Below are 22355 nucleotides of genomic sequence, written 5' to 3'. Positions count from 1 at the left end.
CATCCACTTTATGGCCAGTGTCATGACTGATATTATGATATCTGCATAGATCATGTTTTGCTTCACCTCTCTAAAGGAACTCTGGCTGCTTCTACTTCAAGGTCTTGAGAATACAGTTGTGATGAGCCTGGGTGTGGAAAGCTATATGACACTTGGTTTTCAGTTCTTTTAAGCAGAACTGTGGGTTACCATGTTAATTCTGTTGTTAGCAGTCCTTTAGATGTCACCATACCACTTTCTATAGTTATCGGATCCTCTCATGATCCACCAACAATGCACAGGAGCTCCAGTTTGTCCATAGACCAGAACACTTGTTGTCTTTTGTTTGTCTTCACTACCATAAATAAAGATGAGGGTGTGATGGATCCTTTTAATTGTCAACTTGGCACAATCTAGATCCACCTGAGAGAAAAGTCTCAAGGAGTCCTCATCTGAATCAGGTTAGCCTCTGACTATAGTTGTGTGATACTGTCACAATTATGTTAACTAAGAAGAGAATCACCACCATGAGTCACTCCATTGTCTGGGCAGGGATTCAGGTTCTTTAAGAATGAAGAAAGTGAATTGTGCACTAGCACATATGCTCTGAGCACTCTCTGCGCTTGACTTTGGATATGTGTGACCTCTTGTCTCAGGCTCTTGATACCATCACATCATCCAATAATGGCCTATACCCGGAAACTGTGAGCTAACATCACTTTTACTTTCCCAAGTCGGTTATATTAGGATATTTTATTTTAACAATAGCGAAGAGGCTTACCCTTAAATTTAAGCACTTTGTTTCTGTTTTGAGGATTTTTTTAAAATGAAACTTAAAATATATATGGCATGAAAGGTGTTGTCCAAAGAATGCCATGTGCACACATCTCCTCCCTGGTGTAGTTCTTTTGAGGACAACCTCCCTCTTTCTCAGCCTCTTTCAGGCACCCTTCATTTCTCCAGGCAGGAAACTGCAGATTCCTACTCTACTAAACCTGGCATAGCTCAAAGCAGTGTTGATCAACAGGCATTACCTCCAATCTGAAACTAACTCAGGAGGTTATGGGACTCAGGGTTCTCAATGGAGTTGTATAAGGAAGAACTGATTGCTGAGGGAGAGAAAACTCTCTGGTAGAGCAGCCTGCAAAAAGTGTAGCAAACTCCATGGACTCAGCCCCCCAAGGCATCACTCATGTTGGGTGGCTTTGTTAGTGATGCAGGTAGCTGACTATGTCAACCATGTTCCTACAAGAACAATGAAAATATCCCTTCCCTTCCTGGGCAAGAGACACAGTTCTGGGTGTGTTTGGGTGTTTTGACAGAAGTTTCCAAAAAAAGTGAAGAGCCACCCAAAATGGAATGCCTCCAACTGGTGGCCCAGCTTTAGGAGAAAGTGAGAGGAAAATCTTTCATCTTCATCTATTTGGACCACAGATGGAATAGGACAGGTTACTTTCAACATCCAACCCTGCCTCCCTCTCCCCATCTGCATCCCACTCCCACCTGTCTTCCACTCATCCCCAAATGCCTCCCAGCCTCCCCAACCTGTCTCCTGCTTTTCACCCTGCCTTTCTCACCATGATAGACTCCAACAAAACAAGATAAAACTCTCCTTTCCATACTTCTAAGATATTTTTGTTAGATATTTATTCAAAGCAACAAGAAATATCAGTGATGTACCAAGCAATATTTGGATGAAGACATCTCATGTCTCTCAACATCCTCTATCTAGGAGGAACAGAAGTTCCTTCACATCTCCCTGGGAAACAGAGAACCACAAATGCCCCACTAGTCACTTGTTTGTATCAGCATCCAGGATGAGTGCCTGACCTAAAGCCAATTTCTTAGTTGACAAGTGAGAAGCTCCTGGGACATCCTATGAACTGTCACTGCCATGGAGCCAGGATCCCACCTCAGTGTTGGGACATCAGAGCTGGTGCTAAGTGGGCAGACTACAGGGAAATGTCTATAAAAGATGAAAAATGGCTTCAAAGAGGACAGGGGCAACAGTGACAGTGTTTCTACAAAGAAAAAGAAGGCAGGGGCTTCTCCAATTACCCCCTCCCACACTCCCTGAGTAACCATGGGTAAAGAAGGTTCTTGTTTCCTCTTGCAGGGACTTTAGGTATTGCTCAATATTTGTGTGTGGGGGGGGGGGGGGGTGTTGAGCAGGTGGTGCCAGAAAACAACAGGAGTGAAATAAAACTATTTAAAAGGTTTCTTTGCTTTCATAAACTTCATTTCAGTGCAGCTTATTAATAAAAAATATACCTGTGATTGTATATGAATAAAATACCATTGTGTTCTGTGGTATTACAGGGTCATCATCTTACCTGATATCAAATTATATGACAAGGCTGTAGTAATAGAAATCAGCATGTACTAACACATAACCAGACACAGCTTGAAGCACTGGAATAGAAGATCCACATATAACTGCATGAAGTCACATTATCTATGACAAAGACACACACAATTTTACACATGAACCACTACTTACATGCTCTCAAACACACCACACATGCACATGTACCGACACCTGCTGAAACACACACACACACACTCACCTGTACTCCAGCCACATGGTCACAGCTACATAGGCACACATACACCCACATAAACATGCTCACACACAAAGGCACACCATATACCTGATCCCTGCTTATACACATGTAGAACACCACACACAAATGCACACACACATGAAGCCCCCACTCCCCACATGCTCACACACATGCACCCCCCAAATGCCCTCACACACAGACATGCACATATGCAATGCCCCATATGCACATGCACACATGTAACCCAAACACATGTACGCACACAGGTGATGACACACATAAATGCAAACATACAGCCCCACATACATGTGCATGTGCAATCCCTCCACACACACATACACATGCCCTCCCGCCCATATGCTCATAGATACACATAAACACACACATCTCCATACACATACTAACACACATACACGTACCCCCACACTAATACACATGCCTACATGCTCCCCTAAAGCCGACAATCAATATTTAGGAAAATAAAGCCACATCTTCTCATCCTGCACAGAACTTAATCCCAGTCGGATCAAAAACATCAACACAGGACCCCACACTCCAAGACTGCACCAGAACCAGCAAAGAATCTGCATCCACATAGAAGTATGGGAGTGGGATTTCTAAACAGGACCCTGGTGGTGCAGAGGATGAAAGCAATTACTTTCAAAGGGAACCACATGCAGCTAGAACTTCTGTAGAGTGACCTGTCAGGTGAGTGAAGAGGAAAGGCCCACAATACAGGAGAGGTATCTCTGCCAGATGCTCATCTGGAAGATCAGTGGATAGAATATACAAAGAACTTAAAGGAAGTCTAACCATTAAAAACTTAGAAAAATAAAGGGGGGGGGAACAGGCATTGGGAAGCTAAGGAAAGCCGGGCAGTGGTGGCACACAACTTTATTTTATTTATTTTTTTTAAATATTTTTAAAGATTCATTTATTTATTATATGTAAGTACACTGTAGCTGTCTTCAGACAATCCAGAAGAGGGAGTCAGATCTTGTTACGGATGGTTGTGAGCCACCATGGGCACACAACTTTAATCTCAGCACTTGGAAGGCAGAGGCAGGCACATTTCTGATTTCGAGGCCAGCCTTGACTACAGAGTGAGTTCCAAGACAACCAGGGCTACACAGAGAAACCTTGTCTCGAAAAACAAAACGAGAGAAAGAGAAGGGGGGAGGAGGGAGGGAGGGAGGGAGGGAGGGAGAGAGAGAGAGAGAGAGAGAGAGAGAGAGAGAGAGGCTAAAAAGATGGCTCAAAGAATACTATTGCAGAGGACCTCGATTCAATTCTCAGTGCCAACACAGTAGCACAGAACTGTCTAAAACACCAGTGCAAATGATTCACTGCCCACTACAGACCTATGAGGGAAACAGGCATGCATGCAGTACACATACAAGCAGGCAAAACACTCAAACACATAGAATAATAAAATAATTTTTAATTAGAAAAAGAAAGGCTGAACTGGGGAAAGGAAGGGGAGAATGGGGTAAATCAAAGGGTGGGTTTCACTTTTTCATTCCTGACTTCTACTTGCTAGTAGTTTTAATCTTAGAACTAGACACTATCTTCTGTCTGACACACTTGATCCTTTAGGGCATGGTACTGTTGTCTCAAAACTAAAAGCTGCACTGCACTAATTCTTATTCTAATAAAGGCGATAACACACATGGACCTATAATTAAATAGAGAAGCAAAATCTAAAGTGGTCCCATAAGGGTAGTAAGTAGGGTGGTCAAGAGAACAAGATAAGGTTTTCTGCATTGTGGCGTCTAATGTAGACCAAATCTCTAACTTGGAACTGATGTGGGGCTTGAAGTCTCCTTCTCTTGAGTAGGCCTTCTGGGGCTGCTTCTTTGCTCCCTGTCTCACTCACTTGAGCTCCTTGAGCCTAGTGAAAAAGGCTGGGAAAGCAGCACGTCAGCACTATGTACAGAGGCTATTTCTACCAGTGGAGCCTCCCCACCCCCCATACAGTGATTTATAGAGGGTTGAAAGATCATGACAGAATGTAAAAGGCCACAGAAGCCCTGAAATTGGCAAAGTAGATTTCACTGTTAGTATAACTAGCTTCACTGATTTAGAAAAATAGAGGAGCACAATGCTCTGGCTGCTCCTCGAACCTGTGTGTTTGTCAATGTTCTGACAAGGTGTGTCCCCATTGCTGTACCTCACTGCCAAGTGTCTGTGGTATTGTTTGCTATATTGGTTGCTGGGAAAGAGTCAGAAAATCTCCCCAGCAACCACAGTAGGGGCCAATCTGGAGTTGTTGCACCTTCATTAGACTCTTTCCATGTTTCCCTCCCATACCCATTTCAAGAGGAATCAATCATTTTAGAATAGACATTGTTTAGATCTGAAAATCCCCTACTTCCCCCCTTCTCCTTTTCCCCTTAAGGACCCATAAAAACTGAAACCCCTTTTACCTCATGGTTGACTCCTCTAACCCTGCGTGGGATATGAGTTGTCTCCATAGCTCTGGCTTTCCCCGAATAAAGCCTCGTGTGGTTTGCATCAAGCTTGGTCTCTCCTGAGTTCTTGGGGGTCTGCTATTATCCCGACGCCTGAGTGAGGGGCTCCTCTTGGAGTCTTTCAGGGTCAGTCCAAACTGTCCAGGAGTGTTTCTAACCCTGAAGAGCACAAAGGGTAGGAGAGCTATCTAATCATTAATGCTAGTCTCCGCTGTCAATTTGTTAAGGGTCTCTTTAATGGTTATATTTATCTTCTCTACCTGTCCTCAGCTTTGGGGCATGTATGCACCTCCTTGTCTTTTTTGATAACTTTAGATTGGAAATTGATTTTATTTGATATTAGAATGGCTAGCCCAGCATGTTTCTTTAGACCATTTGCTTGGAAAATTGTTTTCCAGCCTTTTACCCTGAGGTAGTGTCTGTCTTTTTCCCTGAGATGGGTTTCCTGTTAGCAGCAAAAAGTTGGGTCCTGTTTATGTAGCCAGTCTGTTAGTCTATGTCTTTTTATTAGGGAATTGAGACATTGATATTAAGATATAAAGAGGAAAAGTACTTGTTGCTTCCTGTTATTTTTGTTGTTAGAGTTCAGATTCTGTTCTTGTGGCTGTCTTCCTTTAGGTTTGTTGAAGGCTTACTTTATTGCTTTTTCTAGGGCTTAGTTTCTGTTCTTGTGTTGGTGTTTTCCCATTATTATCCTCTGAAGGGCTGGGTTCATGGAAAGGTATTGTGTGAATTTGGTTTTGTCATGGACTACTTAGGGTTCTCCATCTATGGTAATGGAGAGTTTTGCTGGGTATAGTATCCTGGGCTGGCATTTGTGTTCTCTTAGGGTCTGTATAACATCTCTCCAGGATCTTCTGGCTTTCAAAGTCTCTGGTGAGAAGTTTGCTGTAATTCTAATAGGCCTGCCTCTATATGTTACTTGACCTTTTTCCCTTACTGCTTTCAATATTCTATCTTTATTTAGTGCATTTGTTGTTCTGATTATTATGCGTCGGGAGGAATTTCTTTTCTGGTCCAGTCTATTTTGAGTTCTGTAGTTTCTTTGTATGTTCATGGCCATCTCTTTCTTTCGGTTAGGGAAGCTTTCTTCTATAATGTTGTTGAATATATTTACTGGTCCTTAGATTTGAAATTTTCCATTGTCATCTATCTATAATTTATAAGTTTGGTCTTCTCATTGCATGCTGGATTTCCTGCATGTTTTGGGTTAGGATCTCCTTGCATTTTCTTTGATTGTTGTGACCATGTTCTCTATGGAATCTCCTGTACCTGAGATTCTCCCTTCCATCTCTTGTATTCTGTTGCTGATGCTAGCAGCTATGGTTCCTGATTTCTTTCCTAGGTTTCTATCTACAGAGTTGGCTACCTCTGGGTTTTTAAAATCGTTTCTACTTCCATTTTTACATCTTGAATGGTTTTGTTCAATTTCATCACCCCTTTGGTTTTGTTTTCCTGTAGTTCTTTAAGGGATATTTATGTTTCCTTTTTAAGGTCTGCTACCTGTTTAGAAATGATTTCCTGTAATTCCTTGAGGGATTTTTGTGCTTCCTATTTAAGGGCTTCGACATGTTTAGCAGTGTTCTCCTGAATTTCTTTAAGTGAGTTATTAATGCACTTCTGAAAATCCTATACCAGCATCAAGAAATATGATTTTAGACCTTAATCTTGCTTTTCAGGTGTGTTGGCATATTCAGGACTCGCTGTGGTACGTTCTGATGATTTCCAGTGGTCCTGGTTTCTGTTAGTAAGATTCTTTCCTTTGCCTTTCGCCATCTGGTAGTCTCTTGTGTTAGATATTCTAGCTGTCTCTGGTTGGAGCTTGTTTCTCCTGTGATTCTTTAGCCTCTGTCATGACTCTTGGGAGACCAACTCTCTCCTGTGATCCTGTGGTCAGAACATGCTCTGCAGGCAAGCTTTCCTGTTGCAGAGTATGTACACAGAAGTCTGGAGCTCATATCCACCTCCTGATTCCTGGGGTCAGAGCCCTCCCTGGAGGCTGACTCTCCTCAGGCAGGGAAGGTGTGCAGGGCTCTGAGTGTTAGGTCTTTTCATCTGGCTGAGGATGAAGGCCTGAAGGGACCCTGTCCAAGAAGCTTAGTTGCTTCTGCTGCCCACTTACTCTCCTGCATAAACTGGTCTCAGTGATCCCAAGATTCTGGATGTGCTAGGGCCTGCCTTTGTCCTTTGACCCTGTTGCTGCTAGCACAAGACCTTCTGGATTTTTTGGAAGTGATGTTGCATTCCACTCACCAGTGATCTCAAGGACCCGGGTGTGCTAGTGGAACTGCAGCATGGAGAATCCTCTGAGGACATTTGGGCCCTCTGCCTAGATCATGCCGAATATGGCATGGGGGTGGGGGGTGGGGGAGGAAGGAGCTGACCAGAAGTTAAACCCAGCTGCTGGTCAGGCTGCTGTCCTTTGTCCCTGTTTCTGCTACCACAAGACCCTCTGGATTTTGTGGAACTTACGTTGCTCTCCACTCACCAGTGATCAAGGACCTAGGTGTGCTAGTGTGCCAGCCATGTGGAGACTCCTTTGGAAACATTAGGGCCCTCATCAGAGATCCCTCATCAAAGATCACTTCAAACACTCGTAAACAATCACTACCTGCTCATTTATCCTTTAAAGAAATTAAACAAATCTCATAGATTTCTCTCTATTCTTTTTTCTGATTATAGCTCTGAGCAGCCTCTACCATCTAGCTCTGACTCTGCTTTCTGGGCAGCCTGTCTCTTTGTACTGCACCTCCAAGCTCAAACTATCAGAGAGAGACAGAAATCTTTAAGAAGAGTTTATGGTAAACCAGACTAACAAGGATGTCTGGATCAGCTTGGGGGATTTTGCTGAGACCCAGCTCATTACAGAAACCCAAGAATTAAGCATATCAATTCAGCTCAACTTTTGTTTTAGTTGTGAACCTGCCCAGCTTGGTGAGGAATCAGATGGCTCAGCAAAACAAGTGACTCTGTTAAGAATCCAACTTTCCTCATCTTTTAATTTCACATCTTAGCAGTTGTTTTTCATTTGAGAATGTCCAATTAGTTTTTAATACTGCATTCCAGCCTATAGGTGTGATGTCTTCTGTAGACTCAGTTGGTTACTCTGCTCTACTATAGGATGCCACCTGTGCAAGTTCCTAGCTCAGCTTGCAAGTGCTTTGGAGTCTGAAATGAAAGACAAACAGCTATATTTAATATGCCAAATTAGCTCATTGGCTGGGACACTCCCAAACATCCACATTGCTATTGGCTCCCCTGTGATACACCTAATTTCCTAAATCTATAGCCCATCTTTGCTACCCCAGAATCAATCAGAGGAGGGATCACTGGGGTTACTCTTCCCCATCTATTATGTGGCTGGTATTCTGTCTTTCCCAGCTCTCAAGCTGGCATCCAGTTCCTTTACTGGTATGGAGATCCTGTTTGTTTTCCTTGCCATGAATACAAAAGTCCTGCCTTTGTCTCCTGCCTAGCCATTGGCTACTGGCACTACGTTTCCGATTTACAATCAACTTGGAGCAGGGAATCTCAGTGTCCCAATACGGGATTATCATGCAATTTGGGAACAATTTAACAGGAGTAGCATGAGAACCAATACACGATTGGGAATAAGCAGAAAAACCAAACCAAACCAAACACCAGGCCCTAAGTATTGCCTTTTTGTTATTACCCTGCATTTACTCATACGCTGAAACTAAGTTCAAGTTTCCAGGCATGGTGTCTTGTGGAGATCCAACCTCACTTTACTCATATATTCTTCTTGAAAACATAATGACTGTCTGTACAATGCTTTCTGCTTTTCATTGTGCTCCTCAAAACATAAGACCTGTACTTTACCACCAAAGAACAAATCCATATGCTTGGTTAAACTATAACACCCATATTCTATAACAGTTGACACTGTAAACTACATAAGCCCCTATCCCTAAATCCTGATTGGTGTGAAAATGAAGCTATAATTTGGAAGGAATGTTTCTGCCTGCCCATCGTTTTCTTAAAATATTTTTATTTCTTCATTTCTTTATTGTATAATCTCTTTTTTTACAATCCAACTTTATACCCCTTGTCTTATTCAGGGTTTCTATTCCTGCACAAACATCATGACCAAGAAGCAAGTTGGGGGGAGGGAGAAGGGTTTATTCGGCTTATACTTTCATACTGCTTGCTGTTCATCACCAAGGAAGTCAGGACTGGAACTCAAGCAGGTCAAGAAGCAGGAGCCGATGCAGAGGTCATGGAGGGATGTTTCTTTACTGGCTTGCTTCCCCTGTCTTGCTCAGACTGCTCTCTTAGAGAACCCAAGACTACCAGCCCAGAGAGATGGTCCCACCCACAAGGGGCCTTTCCCCTTGATCACAAAATGAGAAAATGTCTTACAGCTGGATCTCATGGAGACATTTCCCCAACTGAAGCTCCTTTCTCTGTTATAACTCCAGCTTGTGTCAACTTGACACAAAACTAGCCACTACAATTGACCCCTTGTCAACTTGACACACAAACACATCACAACTAAGCCTCAACCCTTAGTTTCTTATTCATCCCTAAGTTCTAAGCAACTTTGAAAGCCCCACAATCTTTACATAGTAAAAGTTAAATCTTTTAAAATATCCAATATCCTTTAAAATCCAAAGCCTTTTACAATTAAAAGTCTATTAACTATAGAATCCACTAAAATAATTTCTCCCTTCAAGAGGGAAAAATATTAGTGTACAGTCACAATCAAAAGCAAAAATTAAACTCCAACTGTCCAATGTCTGGGATCAAACTCACGATCTTTTGGGCTCCTCCAAGGGCTTGGGTCACTTCTCCAGCCCTGTCCTTTGTAGCACACAGATTGTCCTCTAGGCTCCAGAAGCCTGTACTTTATTGTTGCTGCTGTTCTTGGTCATTCATGGACCTAGTAACTCCAAAACACTACATGATCTCTTCAGTACTGGGACATCAATTTCATCTGAGTTTGCACCTTCACCAATGGCCTTCCATGGCCTCTCAAATGGCAGGGCATCAGCTGCTCTGCATTATCCCTTCATGCTTTCAAAACCAGTACCATGTGGGTAACTGTAACACATTACCAAGTCCAGGCACAGCACAAGGTACAACCTTGACTATCTAACACTGCCTCTGTGCTCTCAGAAAACACTTCCCAGATGATGCCTCCTCAATGATGTTGGTTTCTTCTTAATCACTGCTAATTTCTCAGCTCCAGCTAACCAGCATCAATAGTCCCAGTAATGCAAAGTTTTCACTCTAGAAATTCTGGTATCTTGTTCATCACAGCTGATTCTTCAGACCTAGCTAACCAGAACCACAGAATCTTCACAATCCAAAATAGCAATGGACCTCAAAAGAGTCTTTAATTTTTCCTGTGAAATTTCACAAGCGAGGCCTTCATCTTCTGCACTGTTCTCAACATTATCTTCCAAACTCCTACACAACATCCCACAGAGTTCTTAACACAGAATGGATCTTCTAGCCCAAAGTTCCAAAGTCCTTCCACAGTCCTCCCAAAACATGGTCAGGTTTTCACAGGAATACCCCACTCCTCATACCAATATGTCTTAGTCATAGTTTCTATTCCTGCATAAACATCATGACCAAGAAGCAGTTGGGGAGGAAAGGGTTTAATCCAGCTTACACTTTCCACATTGATATTTATCTCCAAAGATTGTCAGGACTGTAACTCAAGCAAGACAATAAGAATCATGCCTTGTATTCCCTTGATCTCCTTTGTATGATTATTTTCATGATGATGAAGAATTAGAAATGTTTAAAGGCTTCCCCATATTGAATGCATTCATGGGTTTCTCTTTCATAATGATGAAGATTTGGGAAATCTGAAAAGGTTTCACCATATTATATTCCTAAATTTCTTTGCAGTATGGATTGTTTGATTGTGAAGACTCTAGAAATATTCAAAAATCTTCACCATATTAAATACACTCAGCATTTTGTCTACATTATATTTTCTTGTGTCTTTGAATATGACTGAGAAATGAAAGCAATACCACATGGCTTGCAAACATAGAGTTTCTCACCTCTATGTCTTCTCTTATGTATTTGAAGATTTTAATGTACAAGGCTTTGTTCATTTGATAACTTTCATAGGGTTTCTCATCTGGTCCTGGACTTCCTTTGGTTGGGAGACTATTAATGACAACTTCTGTTTGTTTGGTTTTTTTATGGGTTATGGGACTGTTTACATGGTTTATCTGATCCTGATTTAACTTTGGTATTTGGTATCTGTCCAGAAAATTGTCCATTTCATCCATATTTTTCAGTTGTGTTGACTATAGGCTTTTGTAGTAGAATATGATGGCTCCCTTTTCATTTCTGCATTTGTTAATTTGGACACTTCTCTGTGCCCTCTGGTTAGTCTGGCTAAGGGTTTATCTATCTTGTTGATTTTCTCGAAGAACCAGCTCCTGGTTTTGTTGATTCTTTGTATAATTCTTTTTGTTTCTACTTGGCTGATTTCAGTCCTGAGTTTGATTATTTCCTGCCATCTACTCCTCTTTGCTTCTTCTTGTTCTAGGGCTTTCAGGTATGCTATTAAACTACTAGTGTATGCTCTCTCCAGTTTCTTTTTGGTGGCACTCAGAGCTATGTGTTTTCCTCTTAAGACTGCTTCCATAAGTTTGGGTATATTGTACCTTCATTTTCATTACATTCTAAAAACTCTTTTCTTTTTTATTTCATCCTTGACCAAGTAATCATTGAGTAGAGCATTGTTCAGCTTCCATGTGTATGTGGGCTTCTGCTGTTTTTGTTGCTATTGAAGACCAGTCTTAATCTGTAGTGATCTGGTAGGAGGCATGGGATTATTTCAATCTTCTTATATCTGTTGAGGTCTGATTTGTGATCAATTATACAGTCAATTTTGAAGAAAGTACCATAAGGTGCTGAGAAGAAGGTATATTCTTTTGATTTAGGATGAAATATTCTATAGATATCTGTTAAATCCATTTGGTCCAAAACTTCTGTTAGTTTCACTGTGTCTTTCTATGATCTGTCCATTGATGAGAGTGGGATGTTGAAGTCCCCCACAATTATTGTGTGAGGTGCAATGTGTGCTTTGAGCTTTAGCAAAGTTCCTTTTATGAATGTGGGTGTCCTTGCACTTGAAGCATAGATGTTGAGAATTGAGAGTTCACCTTGGTAGATTATTTTTATTGATGAGTATGAAGTGTTCTTCCTTATCTTCTTTGATGACTTTTGGTTGAAAGTCAATTTTATCCGATATTAGAACGGCTACTCAAGCTTGTTTCTTGATACCATTTGCTTGGGAAATTGTTTTCCAGCCCTTTACTCAGAGGTAGTGTCTGTCTTTGACACTGAGGTGCGTTTCCTGTGTTCAGCAAAATGTTGGGTCCTATTTACATATCCAGTCTGTCAGTCTACATTATTTTATTGAGGAACTGAATCCATTGATGTTAAGAGATAATAAGGAAAAGTGATTGTTACTTCCTGTTATTTTTGTTGTTAGAGGTGGAATTATGTTTGTGTGGCTATCTTCATTTGGATTTGTTGAAAGATTATTTTCTTGCTTTTTTCTAGGGCGTAGTTTCCCTCCTTGTGTTGGTGTTTTACATCTATTATCCTTAGTAGGGCTGGATTTATCAAAAGATACTGTTTAAATTTGGTTTTGTCATGGAATATCGTGGGATCTCCATCTATGGTAATTCAGAGTTTTGCTGGGGTTAGTAGTCTGGGTTGGCATTCGTGTTCTCTGAGTTCTGTATGAGATCTGTCCAGGATCTTCTATCTTTCATAGTCTCTGGTGAGAAGTCTGTTGTAATTCTGATAGGATTTCCTTTATATGTTACTTGACCTTTTCCCCTTACTACTTTTACTATTCCTTCTTTGTTCTACGCATTTGGTGTTTTGAGTATTATGTGATGGGAGGAATTTCTTTTCTGGTCCAATCTATTTGGAGTTCTGTAGGCTTCTTGTATGTTCATGGGCATCTCTTTAGGTTAGGGAAGTTTTCTTCTATAATTTTGTTGAGAATATTTACTGGCACTTTAAGTTGGGAATCTTCACTCTCTTCTATACATATTATCCTTAGGTTTGGTCTTCTCATTGTGTCCTGAATTTCCTGGATGCTTTGCATTAGGAGCTTTTTACATTTTGCATTTTCTTTGACTGTTGTGTCAATGTTTTCTATGGTATCTCTGTCCCCTGAGATTCTCTCTCCTATCTCTTGTATTCTGTTGGTGATGCTGGCATCCATGACTCCTGATCTCTTTCCTAGGTTTTTTATCTCCAGTGTTCTCCCGCTTTGTGATTTCTTTATTGTTTCTATTTATTTTTATTTTTAATTTTTATTTTTGATCCTGGATGGTTTTGTTCAGATCCTTCACCTGTTTGGTTGTGTTTTCCTGTAATTCTTTAAGGGATTTTTTTGTTTGTTTGTTTCCTCTCTTATGTCTTCTACCTGTTTACCTGTGATCTCTTATAGTTCTTTAAGGGAGTTATTTATGTCCTACTTAAATTCCTCTATCATCATTGTGAGATGTGATTTTAAATCAGAGTCTTGCTTTTCTGGTGTGCTGGGGTAACCAGGGTTTGCTGTGGTGGGAGAACTGGGTTCTGATGATTCCAATTAGTCTTGTTTTCTATTGCTTATGTTTGTGCTTGCCTTTCACCCTTTTTTAATCTCTGGTGTTAGCTGGTATTGCTGTCTCTGACTTTGGAGTGTCCCTCTTCCAAGCTTGTGTGTCAGTACTCCTGGGAGACCAGTTCTCTTTGGGAAGAATTTAGGTATGTGGTTCTGTGGCACCGGATCAGCTCTCAGCACAAATAGAGACGTGAAGACCCCTGTCCCAGGCCACCCCTAGGTTGCTGTGTCCTGAGGGTTCAGGGCAGGTTCCTCTGAGCAGCAGTGGTGATCCTACCTGCACTCAGAGGCCTGTCCATATTCCTGGGAGGCTCCCTCCCTCCCCGTGCTATTTGGGTATGGAGTCCTGTGGCAGAGTAACCAGAGAAACCAGAAGGCTCCCAACAGTTGTTTGATGGGTCAATAACAAGTCAGCAGTCAATGTTTGGCAAGGGGAAAGAGGTGGGACTTTTAGGATTCCCAGGCAAGGAACACAGGAGAGGAGAAGAAGGGAATCTGCCATGAGTGGGGTATAGGAAGGACAGTGCCTTGAAGGAGCAGGAGGGTGAGAATGCCAAAATGTAGGTGTAAAGGGAAAGCTGCCCCATTTGAGGACTGTCCAGAAGGAAACAGGACAGCAAAGATAAAATATAGATTGAGAAAGTGTTAACTCAAGAACACAGGAGGGGAGTTTGTGTTGGCTACAGGAAGATTTGAAAGTGTCCAGCCATTGAACATGTTAGGCATTTAAAATATGAAAGTTGTGCTTGTGTGTGTGTGTGTGTGTGTGTGTGTGTGTGTGCGTGTGTTTACTTGTGCATCCAGGTGGTGAGAAGTGCACATTCACCAAAAACTCAGAACTGATTATTTACTACTACAATGAGGACCACTTCCTCAGTCATGCAGGTTACTTAGCAGAACATCAGAATTCTCTGATGAGCAAGTATGCTTTCTCTTTTTCCCAGTGTGTTGGAATTTTTGTAGAGAAATGACATGAGGTGACTTCTCCCAGCTTCTATCTGCAAGGTGACTTAAGGATCTGTGTAAATGCCAGCATCCAGGTTCTACTTTGTTAAAAGCCGTTGCTCAGTCCAAATGGGGCTTCATTTTTCTATACAATTTCTATAGGTTCCATCTATAGAGGATTAAAAGGTTAAATGAGCACCCCATTTCTCCAAGACATAGGAGCATTCATTTGCCCAATCATCAATATGTGAGGCAAGGATACATATGCCATTACAAAATTTGACAAGAGACATGGGATTGTTTTCAGAGTATGCCCAGGGATTCCTTTTTGACCTTGCATTTCACCCTGTAAACTAGAACAATGTATGCCAATTCTCTCTTCTATATCTGTTTCCTGAAGATAATAGGACACTGGAAAAATCCCAGGAAGGTTAAAATGCTAGTCGAAGGCTAGGCAATGGAGCATTTATGAAAAGCATCCAATTAGCTAATCCAGATGAAAGGCAAGGAGCAATCCCATCGGCGGAACTAGCTGACATCAGGTTTCAGCAAGTCCAGAGTTGAACAGCTCCACAGCTGATCCCTGGATGAAGTCTGTCAGCCAGATGAAAATCTACTGAGTCAAATATGGACTAGGAACAGAAATTAAATTTGTCAAACAACTGTAGAAGCTAGGAAATCTCAAGACCAAGGGAAAATCCCATTTTCAAGAACAGGCAGGTATACTTATCTGGAGTCCGTTTGATCTGCAATAGCTGGATTCAAGTCTTAGGACTCTTGAGTCCCTGAAGCTTATGTGAGCTTTAGTTTACAAACAAATATACATTAGTATTTACCAGTGTATTGGAAATCCATATTTTAGAAATTTAGTTGACAGATATCTGTTTTAAAAGCTATAGGTTCACAGCTATGAATATACAGATCGAACAGAGTTGTTTTTATCATGATAAGAAGCATCTTTAAGTTTATATTCAGAAAACAACCAAAGAGAAATTAAAATCCTGAGTTTGTGACTGAATTTTAAACTGCCAGTGTTTCATTAACTTATCAAAGCTCCAGTGATCAATGTTAAAATTCTGAACTTTGAAGTAATTATAGTATGTGGGGGAAACATGAAATACCTCCCCCCTTTTTTTATATATACATCTGATTTTTAGAGCCCCGAGGACTGGTTCCATAATTCCTTGTTCTTGTGGACATGCACAATTATGTACATTATATAGATTATAACTCATATTTCATAGCTATAACTCATTTAATTTATATTTTAACATATAATTTTATTTAAAGTATATCATTAATATTTAATGCATATAATTTTTATTCATGGTGTATCATGTATACATTAACATATATAAGTCAGATTCAGTGTTATAATTTATATTAAATGCACATAATCTGTATCTATCCTGTATACTTTATATTTAATGTATACTATTTTTCATTTAAAATATACAATTAATATTTAACAAAGCTGACTTATATTTACTGTATATAATATATTAATGTATATAAATTATATTCAATGTCTATAATATATTTATATTTAACTTGTATAACATATGTTAGTTTGTATAGTCTAAATTTGAAGATATCTTTATGAAAACCAGGAATCCTAACTACTTACTCCTGACAGAGTGGTAAGTCTGAAAGGCTGTACTGTTCACTGGGGAGCTCCTGAGAAGGGAGGGAGCCACCAGAGAAGGGAGGAATGAGAGCACTTCATCTCTCTCCCTGCTTCTGAACCACAGAACCACCAATGTCTCTGCCCCTCTGGGGGTCAGCAGGTAAGGCACTCAGGCCTTGAGGACAGAGCATCAGGACCTGGAGTGGGGCCTGCTGGAGACTATGCCCACAGTCAAAGGAACGGCTTATTTTCACTTCCCTTCTTTCACCAAAGCATCCCTGACTGGTTTAGCTTCCCTGAACCCCACTACTCTCTCTTAGCCCTGATCAAGGTTCAAAGACTAAAGGTGCTGTGATGGTTTGTATATTCTTGGGCCAGGGAGTGACACCATTTGGAGGTGTGGCCTTGTTGGAATAGGTGTGACATGGTTGGAGTAGGTGTGTCACTGTGGATGTGGGCTTAAGGTCCTCACCCTAGTTGCCTGGAAGTCAGGCTTCCACTAGCAACCTTTGAATGAAGATGTAGAACTCTCAGCTCTGCCTGGATGCCATCATGCTCTCACCTTGATGATAATGGACTGAACCTCTAAACCTGTAAGCCAGCCCCAATTAAATGTTGTTTGTATAAGACTTGCCTTGGTCATGGTGTCTGTTCACAGCAGTAAAACCCTAACTAAGACAGGTACCTACAGGTACTTTACCTGTTTCATACACATTATATTAACTTGAAGTCTTATCCCAACCTTCTTCCAGGTTGCTAAATTTATTGTCCCTTCCTCAGGAAACCAAGAACAAATCTTCTCTGCAAGATCTAAAAAGTTGTGTGATTGCTGTTTCTCTATTTTAACGGAGCATATTATACAAGAGGCATTTATACAAAAAGCTCATGGCCGTTTCCATTTCCCATGTTTGTTTCTTGACTATTACTATTACTATTACTTGACAGTCTCTGGTCTTTTAGTAGCTCTCTAACTATGTATATTTGTTGTTGTTTGGTTGGTTGGTTGGTTGTTTGGTTGGTTTTGGTTTTTCAAGACTGTGGAGAGCCATGCCGTGAGCAATCGCCATTATAAGATGGCGCTGGCTTCCGCTGTGCCTAACTAGTAAACAAGCCTTGTGCACAAGTGCGAGAGTGAACTCACGCCTAGTCACTGCCCATCTCGGGGCATAGTAATGAGGTGATGGGCGAGCAACAAATCAGGTGCTGACACACCAAATCAGGTGCTGACATGCCACGCTGAGGGCTATATAAGCAGCACCATTTTCCGGGTTCTGGGTCTTCCCTCCTGAAGAAGCAATAAAGCTTGCTGCAGAAGAATCTGGTTGTCCGAGTGTGTTCTTGCCAGCGAGACTGATAGCTCAGGACACAAGACAGGGTTTCTCTGTATAGCCCTGGCTGTCCTGGAACTCAGTCTGTAGACCAGGCTGGCCTTGAACTCAGAAATCTGCCTGCCTCTGCCTCCCGAGTGCTGGGATTGAAGGCGTGCACCACCACGCCCGGCTGCTCTCTAACTATATTGAATGCCTGCTGATAACTTCTAAAAGGTTCAAAAAACTTTCTTGCTTATTCTATGGTTTAAAAAAAAAATGCTGACTTCTTTCCTCTTTAACTCTTCTTTATTAAATGTTATAACTTTCTGTGCTTTATTTAACTCCTTATGCTAAATAAGCACTAGGGAAACAACTCTTTCTTGCTGTTCTGTGCTAAGAACTTAACTCTACCTGTACTTTAATAAGTGTTGGTATCTAGCAATTAACACATACTGTTTAGAATTGGGGAATTAAATGAAAGGATTTATTGTTGGTGCTCCTTTCTCTGGTGAATCAGCCAGAAGCCTCTCTGCCTAAGCTGGTTAACTCTTTATGAAACAGAGGGGAAAGAAAGGAAAAGAACTCATAGGCTTTATACAAGCAAATATGCACAGACACATATACATTCAAACATTCAAGCACCCACACTATGGCTGGTCCCAACTGTCTATCACAATCAACTCCACAAATATTCATGCATGTTTACATACATAATATATACCTACACACAAACATACAGACAAACACATTTGAATGGCTGGTGTAACTTGAGCACCATGAGTTTTAAGCAAGTGCTGTGAAAGAGAAATATAAGGAATAGATTTAGCTTGTCCCATTTCTCTGTAATAAAAGTTTACTTACCAAAGATTCCAACCCTCCTGAGAACTTCCTTTCTTGGGGCTCAGGTACCACTTGTCAATGTCTATTGCTTTGGGGTCCCTGAGTAGAGTCACAGCAATCAGGACACAAGGGATGCAGAGTAACATGAACCATTGCATCCTTTATTGAATACTCAGGCATTTTTAATTACTAATTTTTAAGCAATTAAAACTTACTTTTTTACTAATTTAAAAGTACTAATTTTATGTTTAATTATTTTATTTACTTACATTTCAAGTGTTATTCCCCTTCCAGGTTTCCCCTCTGCAAACCCCATATCTCATGACCCTGCCCTTTGCCTCTATGAGGTGTTGTCACCCACCCACCCACCTACTCCCACCTCACAGCTCTAGGATTACCCTATGCTGGGGCATTGAGCCTCCACAGGATCAAGGGGCTCCATTCCCATCAATGCCAGATAAGGCAGTCCTCTGCTACATATGCAACTGGAGCCATGGGTCCCTCCATATGTACACTCTGGTTGGTGGTTTAGTCCCTGAGAGCTCTGGGATATCTGGTTGGTTGATATTTTTGTTCTTCCTCTGTGGTTGCAAACCCCATCAGCTCCTTCCATCCTTTCCCTAACTACTCCATTGGGGTCCCCAGGATCAGTCTGATGGTGGGCTGCAAGCATCCACATCTGTATTGGTAAAGATCTGGCAGAGACTCTCAGGGAACTGCTATACCAGGCTCCTGTCAGCAAGCACTTCTTGGCATCAGCAATAGTGCCTAGGTTTGGTGTCTGCAGTTAGGATGGATCCCTAGGTAGGGCAGTCTCTAGATGGCCTTTTCTTCAGTCTCTGCTCCACTTTTTGTCCCTGCATTTCCTTTAGACAGGAGCAATTCTGGGTAGAATAAAGATTTCTCACAGCTTTTAATTATCAACAGCTTCTGCTTCTCACACAGTATTTTATCTGGGTTCAACATGACCTAAGCCTCCTTACAGACTGAGAAATCTGTCTGTGGTCCAACTCTTTTAAGTGTTGCTCAGTTTAATTAAAAGAATTTTCTCTATCAGATGTGGGGTTAGTGAAGTTTTTTTTCCAAGTTGTAGGTGGCCAATTTGCCCGACTATGTCCTTTGCCTTACAGAAGCTTTTCAGTTTCATGAGGTCCCATTTATCAATTCTTGATCTCAGAGCTTGAGCAATTGGAGTTCTGTTTAGGAAATGCCACTTTGCCCCCCACCCTGTACCAATGAGTTTGAGGCTTATTCCCGCTTTTTCTGCTATTCGATTCAGTGTATCTGGTTTTATGTTGAGGTCCTTGATCCACTTGGACTTGAGCTTTGTACAAGGTGACAAATACGGATCTATTTTCATTTTTCTACATACCAACTGTCAGTTTGACCAGCACCATTTATTGAAGATGCTTTCTTTTTTCCATTGTATATTTTTGGCTTCTTTGTCAAAGATCAAGTGTCCATAAGTGTGTGGTTTTATTTCTGGTTCTTCAATTCTGTTACATTGATCAGCCTGTCTGTCTCTGTAGTCTCAACTAACCTGGACCCCTGAGATCTCTCAGACACTGAGCCACCAATCAGCATTCTCTAGCTGGTACAAGACCCCCCAACACATATAAAGCAGAGAACTGCCTGGTCTGGCTTCAGTGAGAGAAGGTGCACCTAACTCTTGAGAGACTTGAGACTCCAGGGAGTGTGGAGGCTTGGTGGGGTGGAGTGGGGTGGGGGTACGCGGACAATCTCTTGGAGACAGGGGAGGAGGAATAGGATGTTGGAGAGCTGACCAGGAGGGGATAATGACTATAGACTAAAAAGAAATGATTAAAGATAATTCCAAATGAGAGAGGAGGGGGGAGAGAGAGAGAGAGAGAGAGAGAGAGAGAGAGAGAGAGAGAGAGAGAGAGAGAGGAAAGAAAGAAAAAAGAAAGAAAGAAAGAAAGAGAGAGAGAAAGAGAGAAAGAAAGAAGAAAGACAGACAGACGGAAAGAGGAAAAGAAAAGAAAGAAAGAGAGAGAAAGGGGGAAATGATCATATGATCATGAAAGCTACTTCCTCGGGCATGCAGCTTACTTCGCAGAACATCAGGATCCTCTGATGAGAAAGTATGCCTTCTCTTTGTCTCTGCATGCTGAGATTCTCAGATATCCTCGTCATCTCACAGCTAGCAGGCTGGGAGCAGTTACTTCATGCCATTTATCTACACACCCCCATTAGTTACAGACTCCCATTCATTTTCATGGCCATCTATTCACTCTCCTGTTCTTCCATACACCTGACCCTGAACACCCCATTCCCATCGCCATCACCTTCCCTCCATTTCCCTCCCTCCATCTGCCTCTTATGGTTATTTTATTCTCCCTTCTAAGTGAGAGTCAAGATTCCTTCCTTGGGCCTTCCTCCTTGTTTAGCTTCTTTGAGTCTATGGAATGTAACATGGTACATGTATTTTATGGCTAATATCCAATTATAACTGAGAACATACCATGCATGTCCTTTGGGGAGTCAGTTAACTCACTCAGGATGATATTCTCAAGTTCCATCCATTTGCCTTCAAAAATAATGATTTCTTTTTTAAATAGCTGAATGATATTCCATTGTAAAAATGTGCCACATTTTCTTTATCCATTCTTCGGTTAAGGGACATCTATGTTGTTTCCAGTTTCTTGTTATGAACATAATTGAGCAAGTGTCTTTGTGGCATAATGGAGCACCTTTTGGGTATATGCCTAGGAGTGGTATAGCTGGGTCTTGAGGTATAACTATTCCCAGTTTTCTAAAAAGACTCCAAATTTATTTCCAAAGTGGTTGTACAAATTTGCACTCCCACCGGCAATGGAGGAGTGTTTCCCCTTTCTTCACATTCTTGCCAGCATGTGCTGTCTCTTGAGTTTTTGATCTTAGCTATTCTGATGGGTATAAGACGGAATCTGAGAGTTGTTTTGACTTTCATTTCCCTGATAACTAAAGACATTGAATATTTCTTAAAGTGCATCTTGGCCATTCCTCTGTTGAGAATTCTTTTTAGTTCTGTACCTTATTTTTAAAATTAGGTTATTTTGGTTGTTGGTGTCTAACTTCTTAAGTTTTTTATAAATTTTGGATATTAAACTTCTGTCAGATGTAGGGTTGGTGAATATCCTTTCCCAATCTGTGGGCTGCCAATTTGTCCTTTTGACAATGTCCTTTGCCTTACAGAAGCGTTTCAGTTTCATGAGATCCCATTTAACAATTCGTGGTTTTTAGAGCCTGAGCCATTGGCGTTCTGTTCAGGAGATCTCTTGTACCAATGTGCTCGAGGCTACTTCCCACTTTCTCTTCTATGTGATTTAGTGTACCCCGTTTTATGTTGAAGTCCTTGATCCACTTGGGCTTAAGTTTTGTGTGGTGTGATAAGAATGACTCTTTTCATTCTTCTACATCCAGTTAGACCAGCACCATTTGATGAAGACCTTTCCCTTCTTCCAGTATATAGTTTTGCCTTCTTAAAACTCAAGTGTCCATAGGTGTGTGGGTTTTTTTATGGGTTGTCAATCCATTCCATTGATCAATGTCTGTTTCTGTGCCAATACCTCGCAGCTTTATTATTATTATTATTATTATTATTATTATTATTATTAACCACTATTGCTCTGTACAACAGCTTGAGATCAGGGATAGTATCCTACTTGATCTTGATGGATGATGTCTTTGATGTGTTCCTGGGTTTGGGTTTGTGAGTATTTTATTGAGTATTTTTGCATCAGTGTTCATAAGAGAAATTGGTCTGAAGTTCTCTTTCTTTGTTGGGTCTTTGTATGGTTTGGGTATCAGCATGACTGAGGACTCACCGAATGAGTTTGGCAGTGCTCTTTCTGTTCCTTTTTTATGAAATAGTTTGAGAAGTATTGGAATTATCTCTTCTTTGAAAGTCTGATAGAATCCTGCACTAAAAACATCTGACCCTGGGTTTGGTTTGGTTTTGTTTGTTTGTTTGGTTGGTTGGTTGGTTTGTTTTGATTG

The 22355-nt window shown here is 41.1% G+C and overlaps 1 long non-coding RNA gene across 1 annotated transcript in view; it reads right to left on the bottom strand.

Moving 5' to 3' along the window:
* The window catches only part of Gm40017, a 55988-nt gene that overhangs the window by 1433 nt on the left and 32200 nt on the right, over positions 1–22355 (bottom strand). The window lies entirely within an intron of this gene.

The sequence above is a fragment of the Mus musculus genome, chromosome 2 (assembly GCF_000001635.26).
Source record: "Mus musculus strain C57BL/6J chromosome 2, GRCm38.p6 C57BL/6J".
Lineage (NCBI taxonomy): Eukaryota > Metazoa > Chordata > Mammalia > Rodentia > Muridae > Mus > Mus musculus.
This window is presented reverse-complemented; position numbering and strand designations above follow the sequence as displayed.